General features: G+C 46.3%; 1 protein-coding gene across 2 annotated transcripts in view; it reads right to left on the minus strand.

Annotated features, from left to right (window-relative positions):
• Positions 1 to 14,711, minus strand: part of LOC146812935 (C-type lectin domain family 2 member D-like) — a 185,314-nt gene that overhangs the window by 45,258 nt on the left and 125,345 nt on the right. The window lies entirely within an intron of this gene.

Consider the following 14,711-nt stretch of genomic DNA (forward strand, 5'->3'; position numbering starts at 1 on the left):
AGGCGCGTGCGCCGCGCTTTACCGCGATTACTTTCGGTTTCGCGGCCGCACGGCCGCTTTGATGTTTGATCGTGATCACTTTCACTTTCGTTGCCAATAGGTCTCGCTTTTGGGACCTTATAAGTATTTAGTTATGCAACTGTTGCATGGCTAAACACTTATAAAGGTCCCAAAGGCGAGACCTATTGGCTATGCCAATGCTTGTTTCCTTTGGTAGCGGAGGTGTGCCTCTGGGGGCGGTATTTTGCTAACAAGCCCTTCAGGTTTAATGTTGATAATTTGGCAGTAATCAACACAGTCAATAGGCAGTCAGCAAGGGATCCAAAGGTGTGGCAGTTGATGTGAGATTTTGTTCTGGAATGCTTGAGATCTAATGTGAGTTACAGGTCACAACACAATGCAGGAGTGAAAAAGAGAGCATTCGCAATTCCATTGTTCTCAGTAGCAGAGGTTCTTTGGGCTTGTACCAGGACTGGAAGAGCGGAAGACAAAGGTGCCAGTTCTAGCTGTGGTCGGTGGGGGAGTGTGCGCGATAAAGCTTATCATCGGTTGCCTGTCAGAGTCTACATTGCAGGCTTATGGCCTGGCATGGTCAGAGTTTTTGGCTTCCTAGCCATTGAGAAGGCACTTTGATGAAGACATGGCACTCAGAGGAGATGGGCTCAAATAGAATATGGTATGGATTGAGAGAGATTTGTCAGTGGTCACAACAGCCGGTAAACTAGCGGGGACAGCTTTTTATGGTAAGTTGCTTTGGGGTTAAGAGCCGTCGGCAGGGGAAATGGGTAGGAGAATCAGACAGATGGGTGAGAGAAAATGGGAACAAGGGCAAGGTGAGGCAACCAGTGATGCTGCACATTTTGAGATAGATTATTTTGATCCTGACAAAGGTTGGTAGGGATGACCACAAGAGTTTGATTTTCTCCTTAATAATGGTTTGGTAGTCATTTGGGGCATTTCGGGTGGAGGAAGTAGTGGTACAGAAGTGAGGGAAGGTAGTGGGTGGGAGGATGTCTGTGTGCGTGGCTTTACAGTGCAGATTTGGCTACCTACGTTCAAGACTGATCGGGAGCGCATTTGTGTTTCATTGAGAGAGTACCCAGACAGCCTTGTTTACCTGTGGGCATGGAGGATGAAGGTGCTGGTGCACAGTGTGTGACTGAGTGAAGACTTTTGGCATGCGGATGGAACCAGGTTCTCTGCATCAGGTACTGGGTGTTTTGAGAAAGGTGTTTATGTTGGGTTTGCCAGAGCAGGAATTTGAGGCCCATTTGTTTTGCTTTTGGGATGGCAACAGACGCGGAATTAAGGGTGTGGGTAGGCTTTCCTTAACTGTTCTCGTCTACAAGAACCCGCATGAGTTGCACGCACATATGTCGCACACATGCACTTTTAAAGTTAACACATTACATTGTGAAATTGTGGAAAAGGGTGTGTAGTGTTCCTCTGCAGTCTATGAATGGCGCTGGGCACGCTAGTTTGGTGAACAGTGAACCTGCGTGAATTGAGGCAACGTTACCAGATAACTTCGACTGTCCACAGCCTTTGCTAATGTGACTGGAGCAAATGGTTCCAGCCCCCAGCCATCCACATATGTGGCGCTTGCTGTGTGCTTGGCCCATGCCACGGAAAAAATCGAGAGGTGTCTTCAGGCTGAACAAGAGGTCTCCACGTTTCGTGAGACTCAGAACCTTGTGTGAACTTTTTCCACAGTCAAGGACACATGAACTGAATTACATACCACGTCATTACTGACTTTACTACTAAGCACTAAAAGACCGCCTCTCTGTGTATCAACGGCTTAGGCAATCCTTATCACAGAACATTTGAATGTAAACATATTAACGGTTCCAAAATCGCTCATCCTCTCACTTATGCACACCATCCCCAATAGGATGGATATATGTATTTATGGTTTATTTTAACAGTGCCACGCATCTATTTTCCAATGTAGTAAATTGCTCTGAAGCCAACTTTGCTGTCAGTTTCAGTCAGTAGAGTAGCTCCCAGTTTAGTTCAGAAAAAATACTTTTCACTGGCTGCAGCTACATTTTATGCTCATGCAAGCAAGGGCCAAATAAAAATATGCTCACATTCCAGTGCCATGCAAATTTTAAAAATCCCCCTGTGGGGCGTGCTATCCAGTTACCTTGACATATTACCCCTCTGTCCGAATCACTAGTCACCGATAAGGACCCTCTATCGTTCTCTGGTCTTAGACCTGGCAACAGAACCCTCCCCCCAATATCTACCCCCTCTCCAACTATTGTGCAGTTTAACCGGTGGTGTTTTGTGGTTTGCCGGGGTCATTTTACAGAACTTTGTTTAAGCTGCCAGTAAGACACTCAGGCAGCATCCATCACATGTAAGTTTTTTAAACTATCCACAGTAGGAATATTCTCACATGAGTTTGTATATAAAAAATTAATGCCACATTTTTGCGTTACATACAGAGCGGATTTTTTTGCCACAATGTAACAAAGATCCAATCCCAATTACATTTAGTGAGATTTCAAATATGGTAAGCAGCGTTTTGGGCCACTTTCTGTCTGCTATAATATGCACCAGTAAGATTAAATGCGCACTACAAAGCTCTCGAAGCATCCAGGCACCTTTTTTTGGATTGTGCCTGCTCCACACATCTTCGTGGTGTTTAGAAGGTAAGTGTCCTAATTACGGTTTCTGATCCTGTGTTATTTGAAAAAACCTCGCTCTCTAAGAAATGCATTTTCCTTTCTTTCTTTGAGTTGTCTTGCTAAAGCACATACAACATTTTTTTTTTTCACTAAGGTGAGTTTTTCCAACACAACATGAGGCCTTTATAAGACAGCATGCACTCTATTGAAATTAGGCAGACAGGGCCACCATTACAATTACGTAACACCACATACATACAATCCACACCACGGAACTCCACATCATGCTACAAAATTCAACAGCACACCACACAATTAAACTACACTACATGCCACTACACAACACATCATTCCACATAATTTCACTCCAGGACACCCAACTCCACGTAATTCCAGTGCACTCAATACCACATAATTACTATCCACATAATACCACTGCACACCATACCACATAATTACCACAAAATACAGTACACACCACACAATTCCACCCCACAACGAACCATTCCACCCCAAACCACATACATCCAATACAAACCAAAACACAAATATAAAAACATTTGTCATTTATAATGCCAATAGTTCTAACTATCGCAAATGCGAGAACTATTGCATTGCAAATCCTTTTTTATAGGTGCCGTTCCCATAAGTTTGAATGTACGTTTTCCACATAGCAAAAATTGGCTCATTTACCATGACTAACAACAACAAAATTAAGATAATCAGACATGCTTGCTACTCGTTAATATACTTTGTCAATTAGGGTAACTATCTCTTTCTACCAGTGGTCGAAGTGGGGGCAAAAAAAAAGTAGGGGAACTGTGGGCGGAGAATTAGAGGGTGGGAATAACCGGAGGATTGGATCAGTGGGCGGAGCCAGATGTGGCCAGAAGGTGCAAAACATCCCAATTTTTTAGGTCGAGGACTACCGGTCTGCCGAAAGGCAGAACCGGAAGTCGGAGATTTTATGACTTGGAGAAGAGGGGCTTTAACCCGCCCCTCTTCTCCCCTGTTCTCCATTGGCTGGCCTCGTAAATACTGGCCAGCCACTGGAGAAGAGGTCAGTCATTCCAAACAGGCCCCGTCCTTTTCGGATCGGGGGGCGTGTTTTTTGCGAGAAGTCTCAAGGAGGAGACAACAGCAAAACACGCCCCCGAATCCGAAAAGGACGCTGCCTTTCTCCGAGGTGTGGCACCGTGTGGCCTCGCGCAGCCTCCTCTCCTTCGCGGTGCTGTGAGCTCTGCCGCTCTTCTCTCCCTGTAGCCAGCCCAGCTGTGCGGACGACATCTGATCGGTGCAGTCGTGCCCACCCCAGCTGTGCTGACGAGCGTCATTGGTCCGTCTAAACTCCCTCCACCCCTTGCTGTTCTGATGTGGTGCATTCACCCCCCCCCTCACCCCCCATTGAGCCCCTCTCCCCAGGTGTGCGGTGGGAGCCGCTGCTCTGCACAGCCCAGCCCAGCCAGTCCCTCTCCTGCACTGAGACGATGAGGCCGGCGCGTCTCCTCCTTTCTCCCTAGCACAACCGATGAGTCCTGTTTGCTTTAAGCCCCCTGCCTGCGCTCTCAGGCGATGCCAGCTCTGATGCTATCGAAGTCCGCGTTTCCTCTTCTCAGCAGACCTGAAGCCTTCAGCTGGTCTTTGTACCCCCCCCTTAGCTGAACTTGCTCGGTTTAAGTAATTTCCTTCTCTCAAGTGGAGCTGATGAGTTCTCTTCGGAGAATTCCTCCTTTCTTGTCTTGCGCTGATGAGTTCTGTTACGTCCCACCTGAGCTGCTTAGTGCTGTTGCTCTATAAGTCCTAAATTTCCTCTCTTCCCTCTCCTGCAGATGGCGCTGTTGACCACTCTATACGACTCATAGAAGCCGATGATTCCTGGTGGTCTGTAAATACTAATTTCCTCGGCTGATGAGTTCTATTTGTTTGTAAGACCTCCTTCCCTCTCCTAAGCAGACGAGGTCTGTAAGTTCTTCTTCACTGTCTACAGCTGATAAATTCTCTTGGTCTGTAAGCCCCCGCCCCTCACTTGCATTGATAAGTTATGTTGGTCTCTAAGTTCCCCGTCCATCTACTGAGCTGATGAGTTCTGTTGGTCTGTAAATCCTCCGTCCATCTCTGAGCTGATGAGTTCCTGTGATTTATCCTGCGCAGCGAAGTACAACCCCTCCAGGCACCCTTATCTGAGACCTCAAATGGTCCAGGGGCTCTAGAGATAGCTCAGCAGGTCAATGCAGCTGCTAAAGAGATGTTTGTGCAAACCTGAAATTCGAGTCAGTGAAGGCGCCTGCTCAGCCTTTCAGCCTCCCAGCACGGAAAAGGGTACCACCGAGTCCAGCAATTGGGAGAGTTCTTGTTTACACTATATGAGGCCGGATGCCCTGGAAGCACATTTAAACGCGAAAAAGTAATTAGTTACATTGCCCCCCCCCCCAATTAAATGTATTTGCTTTCCTTCACTGGGAGAGTTACTCCCTTTATGTGACATTGGTGCTCTTTACATGGAAGGCTTTTTTGGGTCTTTCGAAGACGACCGTATCTCTATGATGTTTACAAACCTTGCGTTAATGTAATAATAAAAACAGTCCTCTGACTGTTTCAGCTGGATGTCCTCTGAATTGTGTTTGCATTGGATGTTCGCTGCTTGATGTATTGAGATATCTACAATGGATCCGACGCATAGTTTGGTAAATATAGCTGCTACTAAGCACTATAAACAACAGCTTTTATCTAAGGTTGAAAGGCTGAGTCATTCATGCCGGGATTCAAATAGTGATCCGCAGATCACCGCACGTGTGAGCGGCGAGCGTTTAAGTCACCCAGCCAGCTTGCCGCATGCAGTAGCTGCCCTGGCTCTTGTGCCATGCCAGAGTTTGTACTCTGCGTTCAAGCGTTGCACCGCATGTACAAGTGAGTGCTATTGGCTTTGACAGGACTCCCTTTCCAAGCCTGCCTGAAAGCCGCTGCAGCCCGGGACCCCTGAAATCCCAGCCGGCCCTCACCTCTGCTGTAACTCGCTCTGGTTTGCGGGGAGCCACGCTGTCTGCACCTTTGCCATTTTTTTAGGTCGAGGACTACCGGTCTGCCGAAAGGCAGAACCGGAAGTCGGAGATTTTATGACTTGGAGAAGAGGGGCTTTAACCCGCCCCTCTTCTCCCCTGTTCTCCATTGGCTGGCCTCGTAAATACTGGCCAGCCACTAGAGAAGAGGTCAGTCATTCCAAACAGGCCCCGTCCTTTTCGGATCGGGGGGCGTGTTTTTTGCGAGAATTCTCAAGGAGGAGACAACAGCAAAACACGCCCCCGAATCCGAAAAGGATGCTGCCTTTCTCCGAGGCATTTTTGCTCTGCCTCGGAGAAAGGCAGTGGTGTGCCTTTTGCTCTGCCTTGTTATTGTTCACGTTGCGCTTCACGGAGAAGAGAGAGATGTTGTAGGCCCTGCCCGATGCCAACGCCCGCTCTGATCAGTGTGTAAAGACTCTAGCCACCCTCTTCAAAGGCATTCCTTGTACGTGAAGAGAAATACACAGGTCTGTCCTTCGACAAACGCTGTCCTCGAGTATAACACTTGCCATTTCATTTTACGAGACCTAACAAAACGAAAGTGATTTCAAATCAGATTTTAATTGATTAAACCTAGTCCCTGGTCAAGGTTTAGCAAGACACACGCGTGCCCCAGAGCAGCACTGCACACCTTAGCTGACGACAACATGTGAGCATTTCAAAGCACGGCAACGTCCAGGGCACGGTGGGCGTCACAGACCTCACCCTGAGTGGAGTCCGCCATCCGTGGCCCCTGCTCAAAGGGACAGCATCTGAGCAACGCCTGCGTGTTTTGACGAAAGTGACATTATCAATCCCCGGGCCCAAGAAGACAAGACATTCATTTAACATAAGCCCCTCCCCCAAACACACACAACACCAACAAATGTTTACAGCTAAGCACAATAAAAAAAGCCAATGCCACTTGTTATTTTTTTCTTTCTTTAAAGACGGATGTAAGGTTTAGTTGTTCAAAACCTACAGTTCAAATAAATGCATGTTTAATCAATGTTATGTTGCTGTATATGCGTAACCACGCGCTGGGGGCGTGGCCAATAACCATCTATACAGAAACCGAGCATCTTGCAGTTATGGCCAGCATATAGGACGTTGCAGCTCAGTGGCAAGTGAAGTTTAAGTTTAGCTCACTTATTCGGGGCCCTTCTGGGGAGGGGGGTAATCACGTGCCAGTGCGCATGGGCCACCGGCCGCCAATAAACAAACAGTGCTGTGCATTGTGAAGGCGATGCAGCAGCGCGGAGTGCAGCGGCCCTAGACAGCTGCACGCTGCAGTCCGAGGCTCGGTCACTCCCCCTGGCTCGGGTTTGGAAGGATGGGGACGGCAGCTCTGCCTCCAACTTTACACTCTGCGCTTCTGAAAACAATACCGGAGCCTGCGAGTTCCCTCCAGCTCCCCCTAGTCCCACCTACCACTTCCTGTCAGGACCTTGGGGAGGGGGAAGACGGCCAGCCTTCCTGCCTCACTCACCATCAATAAAAGTAATATCAGAGGGTTTGGGAAATGTACCAAAGCGGACGAAAACAAGCATTTACAATGCAATGGTCTCGGCATTGGTAAAGTTAGAGCTATTGGCATTGCTCATGACATTATTTTTGTTTATGTTTTTGTTTTTAAACATTTAAAGAAACGGCATTGTCATGAGCAATGCCAATAGCTCCAACTTTAACAATGCCGAGACCGTTGCATTGTAAATGCTTGTTGTATTTGTCTGGGATTTGACTGACCAGTTACAGCTTATTGTGTTATTTAGTTCAACCAATGGATACACATGATTATGTACGGTTTAATATGAGTTAGTGACATTTAAATACATTCACAAAGTGGGATATGTTTCCAATCACAGAATGTCCCAAATACGCTTAAAAGTAGAATCACAAATCATTTGTCTCTGAGCCATGCAGTGTGTCATTTGCACTTCTCCCTTTTTCCATAAGAGCAGTTCAAACATGAATGGGCAAATATCCTAGTTTGCAAATGTTTTATATTTAATTATGGGTCTACCATATTTACCACATAATACATCATCTGCTGCATAATCTAACAGTTTTAACTAATACATTTTTTTGTAGCTCAAAGGGATAAAATGGTACTAAAAAATGTGCCTTGTGTTGCTGCAAAGTGGACGGCCCGTTGCAAAGGTTCGACTGATCACCTTTCTCACTTCTGCATTTGTATGTTACACTGGTACTAATGAGGCAAAATCTTTGCAGAGACTGTTAGCATGTGTAAAAATGTCAAAATAAAGTATCAGAAAATATATTGCATTACGCTGCAGCCTTTTTTATGCATAATTTAGTCAACACTGCGGCATAATTTTGTCCCCAATTGCTGCATAATTCCAGTGGCCCCGCAGCAGACAGCACATGTTAAAAATGCTTGTACATGAAGCAGTGAGACTGACGTTTGCAAACGTTGTTTGGTGTGCATGCAAATCCTGCACTGCCGATCCCTGGTGGTTGCAGCTACTAATGTGAAACAAGGCCATTGGAGGTACCAATGGGTGAGGCGGACTCACCTCAATGGCATGGCCGGCTTTGGCGCTGTTAGCGCCCTGTGTTTGTTGGTGCCCCCCAATGACCTCCTCTGCCACGGACTCTCTCACTACCACCCTTTAAGAGTGCCCCTGAAGTCTCCATAACCATACTCTCTCTCAGGTGCATTTAATTTGATTTAAAGCGCCACTCTTACCAGTGTATGGTGTCAGAGCACTTTACATCACACACATTACACAGAGACAATCATACACGTGTAAATCACTGTATAGGAAATGATACATAAAAGGACTGCAAGATGTAGGAGTCACATGACAACCACACTAGTAGGCAGTATAGTTTAATAGTGATTGGTCTAGAGAAACACAAACTCCGAATTTAAAACGTAATACCATGGTTGGGGGTTCTCTTTAATAATCAGAATGGATTTCTGTCCAAATTAACACTTTTTGAAGCATTAGGATAATCAAAGACTGGGGGGAAAAAACAATGCTCTAATTTATACCTTGCAGTTTCCATGCAGCTCTTTGATGACAGTTAATAGCTCACTATTCTATGTTAGGATTTTAACTTAGAACCTGCAAGTAACAAACGGATCTCTCTGACAAAAGCAGTAACCCACTGACCTTGTTACATTATGTGCACTTTGTGATCTGCATGGTACATGTTCTTTGCAGCCGGCACCTTAACCCTCTGCATTACCTTTTCAGGTGTCAACCCTTGCACTAGACAAAACTCCAATCTCTCTCAAGGAAGAAAATTAATCACTGGAGTTATCCTGACATTTTTATTGTTGCTGAAAAATGTGGAGGCCAGGAAGGAGGCAGCAAGTGTTTTTAAAACCATAATATACTTGCAAACACTACGCCCCCCACTAGAAATCAGCGCCCAGTGCAGTCACACCGTTCGCACCGCCCTAACCTGTGCAAGAGTCCTGTGACCTCAGTGACTGAGTCACAGTGACAGTCACTGTTGCTCTAAGTTGTGCTGCTTCACAGGCCTGCCCGCAAGACCGGAGGTGAACTTCAGTATGGATTGTGGGAGATAGGCCTTCAAGGTTAACCCACACTTCCCACCTCTAGGATCCACCTGCTGGTGCTAAGACACCAGGGCTTCTAAGCTCTTGTGGGGCCTTCAAAGGTATAGCATGGGAATGTGCGCCTTCAAGAGAGTGGGCTGGGGACTGGTCATGAATGCTGAACCTGGTTCCCCAGTTCCAAATTTGGCACCTCTGACCATAGTGCCACATCCTCTACACCACTGAACACCATACAGCCCCACTGAGAGAAACTCGCACTGCCTTCAACTACAATCCAATTGTGCCCGGCTATAAACACCTGGATGGGACTCAATTCAAATTACGCACAAGTAATTTTTGCCTGAAATAAAATAGTAATAACGTTCTCGAAAAAGCAAACACTCACAGCGAATGCAAGATTAAGTAAAGCATGTGAAATGTAAGCAGGAACAACATGGTTACCTTAATGCTTTTACACTCATTATTCAGAAATCAGTGTGTGCTTTTGCCTGAAAAGTTAAGGACATGACTACAGGGCCCGGAAGGGATCCGTTTCAATGTCCATTGCTTATATCCTTACAAAACATAAGCAGTATGGTTTAAAAAGACCACACCCCTGAACACAGAGCAGCTGTACACAATTGGTTTTCCAATCCACCCATTACCCAGGTATTACAGTACCTTAAGGAATGGTGCACTTACTCAGCCAGGGAAAACAATGTTGTTCAAAGAAAGACGAGAAAACAAAAAAAACTAGTTACTTACCTGTACACTATAGTTCTCCAGTATTATCTTTCATAGATTCACATGCTTGTATCTTCCCCGTCGTCATGGTGGGAGTCTCACGGTAACAGAATGACCACAGCAGTACAAGAAAAAACTGCATAGCAAAAACCCATAGGGAATCATCTTATTTGGTAACCAAATCTCATCATTATGTGGTCCAAGACTCAGCCAATCGGCTGCTAGCCCTGCCCTCACAATCCCCAGCAGAGCCTTCCTGCCTCAGATTTCCAGCCCCGAGTGCGAGACTAAACACTGCTAGAGACAAGGCGGTTCTGCCTGAGAAATGGGGAGGTGGGCGGGCCGCATGTGAATCTATGAAAGATAATACTGGAGAACTATAGTGTACGGGTAAGTAACTAGTTTTTTCTCCAGTATTGAATCTTTCATAGATTCAAATGCTTGTATCAGAATAGCAAGCAGTACTTATTCCAAAGTGTATTTCCAGGCTAGAACCCCCAATAACCGTGGGCTCTGCTCCTTTGGATAGAATGGTAACATACATTGCATTATTTGAAACATTTATGTAAATATACATATATCTGTACATACATACATACGTCAGAATCCATGATAAATACCTTAATGAAATAGGTGCCGTAGAACTGCTTGTCCCACTGCTGCATCCTTTCTCCATGCTGTGTCCAGACAATAATGTCTAGTAAAGGTGTGCGCATTCTTCCATGTCGCAGCTCTACAAATGTCTGGCAATGGCACCCCTGCAAATAGAGCCGTGGAAGTTGCCATCTTCCTTGTGGAGTGCGCACGTACTTTGGTTTGCAAAGGTTTTCCAGCTTTGACATGACACAAGGATATTGCTGACGATATCCACCTCGAGATACTAGATCTAGAAAGTGCCACCCCTTTCCTGGGGCCAGCAAAGGCTACGAAAAGCTGATTTGCCTTTCTGAATGATTGGGTCTTATCGATGTAAAATTTGAGACATCGTTTGATGTCTAAAGAGTGCAACGCTCTTTCTGCCGCTGTTGACGGGTCTTTGAACCAGTAGTTTTGCCTACGTTTTTTATTCAGATGAAAGCTGGAGGGGACTTTAGGAATAAATTTGGGATTCGTCCTCAGAATGACTCTGTCCTGCCTGAATTGGAGGAATGGTTCTGCAATTGAGAAAGCTTGGATCTCGCGGACCCTTCTTGCCGACGTGAGCGCTAACAGTAATGCTGTCTTCCATGAGACAAATTGTAATTCCGCCTTATGGATTGGCTCAAAGGGCGGTTTCATTAGCTGTGCAAGAACTGTATTAGGCTGCCAAGGAACTACTGGTCTTTGAACTGGAGGGAACATTCTGAAGAGTCCTCTGAGAAATTCTTTAACAACTCTTTGGGACCAAAGAGATGGTCGGTCAGGAACTCTTGTATACCTTGAAATAGCGGCTAGGTGTACTTTTATGGACATATATGAGAGTCCAGATTTTGCCAATTTCAACAGATATGGGAGAATCTGAGCAGACGAGACTCGAAATGGATGTAAATCGTTAGCTGCACACCACTGACAGAATCTTTTCCATTTAGCCGCATACGTTTTGTTTGTGGAGACTGCCCGGGATCGTGAGAGAATGTCTCTGCACTCCTGAGGGATCTTTAACAGGTGGAACTCATGCTTGTGAGGTTCCATGCTGACAAGCTCACCGATTTCAAATTTGGATGCAGTATCTGTCCGTTGTTCATAGTTATCAGATCCTGCACTAACGGGAACTGTATCCTGGGGGTCACTGAGAGTCTGAGAAGTTCTGAGAACCACGCTTGTCTCGGCCACGCTGGTGCAATCAGAATCAGATGGCACGGCTCTGATTTCATTTTTCTTAAGACTTTCAATATTAGAGGAAAAGGGGGAAATGCATACGCAAACATCCCTGTCCAGCACATCTGTAGCGCATTGCCCCACAATCCTTTCTGCGGAAACCTGCTTGCAAAGTTTTTGCATTTCGAATTGCGGCGATCCGCGAACAAGTCTAGCCTTGGAGTACCCCATGCCTTGAAAACTTTGGAAAGGTTTTTCCGATTCAGTTCCCACTCGTGAGAGATCTCGGAAGATCTGCTCAGCATATCCGCTCGTGTTGTCTACTCCTGCAACATGTTGCACTTGAAGCGAGATGTTGTGAGCTAGAAGCCATTTCCAAATGTCTTGTGCTTCCTTTGACAGAAGTTTCGACTTTGTACCCCCTTGTTTTAGAAGGTAAAACATAGACGTTGAGCTGTCCGTCTTCACAAGAACCGTAGATCCGCGAATCCTGGGAAGAAAAGCCTTGAGTCCCAAGAACACGGCCCTCAGCTCCAGCAAGTTGATGTGGAGCTGCGTTTCGGACTTTGACCAGTGGCCCTGAATTTCGAGCTCCTGGAGATGCGCTCCCCAACCTTGAAGAGAAGCATCCGTCATCATCACGAAACTGTAGGTCTGTGATTCGAAAGTCAGTCCTTCCGCTAAATGATCCCTGATCTTCCACCATGACAGGGCGTTTCGGATCTGAGGAGTGATTACTATTCGATCCTCGAAGGATCCTTGCGACTGAAGCCATTGCTCGTCTAGCAGTTCTTGTATAGGCCTCATGCGGAACCTGCAATTTGGGAGTAGGGGGATACAAGAGGACATCATCCCCAACAATGACTTGTAGATCCTTACTGAAACGGACTTTATTTGCAATTGTGTTGTCAACCGTATGATCTTTTGAATACGCTCCTCTGATGGATAAGCCTTGGCCTCCTCCGTGCAAATTAGAGCTCCCAGAAATTGAAGGGACTGTGCTGGTCTGAGATGTGATTTTTCTAGGTTGACTCTGAGACCTAGCTGATTGAAAAGCTCCATGCAAACTTGAAGAGAGCGTTGAGTGTCTCTGCACAAACCTCCTTTGATAAGCCAATCGTCCAGATAAGGGAAAATCTGGTGACCTTGGAGTCTTAGGTGGGCCGCAATTGGCGCCATACACTTTGTAAAGATTCTCGGCGCCGACTTTAGTCCGAAAGGCAATACTTTGAATTGGTAATGACGCCCCGCCACCATGAAGCGTAGAAATTTTCTGTGGTTTACGTGGATTGGGACGTGAAAATAAGCATCTAAGAGGTCCAGGGATGCCAAATAATCTCCTCTGCCAATCAGGAGAAGTATTTCCTGCAGGGATAGCATTCGAAATGATTTCTTTTGAATGAATTTGTTGAGACCTCTCAGGTCCATTACCTGCCTCCATTTTGATGTGTCCTTCTTCTTTATGAGAAAGAAATGCGAGTAATAGCCTTTCCCGCGTTGAAGCCGCGGAACTTCTTCTATCGCCTCCTTTTGTAGTAACGCTACCACTTCTGCCTTGAGGGCTGATAGATGTTCTTGTCTCCTGTGTATGGGAGGCTGATTTGGAGGCTTTTGTACGAACTCCAGAGTATGGCCATGTTGAATTACATCTAAAACCCATCTGTCTGTTGTTATTGACAGCCAAGCTGGGTAAAATGAAGTCAGGTAATGCGTGCTGCTTCTCGGACAAGTGGCGGATGCGTTGATGAGGTCATTGTCGTCGATTGGATTGCTGCGATTTCCCTCTCGCAGATGACCTTCCTCTGGACGGTTGCTTATAGTTATTTGAGGATCGAAATTGTTGATTGTTCGAGTATTGGCGATATCCCTGCCGATATCTATTCGATTGAAACGAGGATCTCTGTGTAAATTGTCCTCAGGATCCTCTCCTCCGAAAGGACTGAAACCTGCCCTGATGAAGAGATCCCAGCGCCCGCGCTGCATCTGTGTCAGTTTTGATGCTTTGGAGGGCCTCATCGACATGCTTTCCGAACAGGTTCTCTCCATCAAATGGCATGTCCACTATTTTAGCCTGTACCTCCGGTCTAAATGAGGTGGCCTTCAGCCATCCTTGTCTTCGCAGGGCTACTGCACCTGCCATTTGTCGAAATGCCACGGAGGAACAAATCCATAGCGATGTCTATGGATTCCGAGGCTGCCCTAGCCCCATCCTTTAGAATAGCAGCCGCTTCTTCTTTGTTATCCTCTGGAAGATGGGCGAGCAAGGGTGCTATATCGCTCCACATCTGCCTATTGAATCTGCTGATGAGGGCTAACGCATTAGAAGCCTTTATGGAAGACGCTGCCATCACCGCAAAGCGCTTCCCTGCGCCATCCATTCGTCTTCCGTCTTTGTCCGGGGGAACCGTCGATGTAGAAACCGGATTTTTTGAGTTCCTTTGGGCGGCCTGCGTCACCACAGAATCTGGTCGAGGATGACCAATCAAACAGGCCGGGGACGATTCTGGAGCTCTATATTTCTTGTCTATTCGAGGAACTGAAGTAGCCACTGAAGCCGGGTTCCTCATTATTTTCAATCCTTCCTCCCAAATATGGGCGATTATCGGTATGGACCGAACAGATTTGCGTGACTCCTCCTTAAAGTCATAGAGGAAACATTCGGCTTCCTGAACTGGAAGTGGAAGATCAAAGCGTTTTGACACTTTCTCCGTGATATCATGGAAACCTCCTATATCTTGCGGCGGAGAGTGCGCCGGTGTCGGAGATGGCGACGGAGTAGTTGGGAGAATATATTGGTCCCATTCATCGTCAACCTGCGTATCTTGAAGAAGTTCTCCTTCTTCCGGTTGATCGGCGTCACTGTCTTCCAAATCGTCTCCAATTGTCATAATTGGTGGAGATCGTATCTTCTGAGGGGAAGTTTTAGGAGAAGAATGCGGTGGTTGTACTTGTGCCGGCTTATCC

The sequence above is a fragment of the Triturus cristatus genome, chromosome 7 (genome assembly GCF_964204655.1).
Source record: "Triturus cristatus chromosome 7, aTriCri1.1, whole genome shotgun sequence".
Lineage (NCBI taxonomy): Eukaryota > Metazoa > Chordata > Amphibia > Caudata > Salamandridae > Triturus > Triturus cristatus.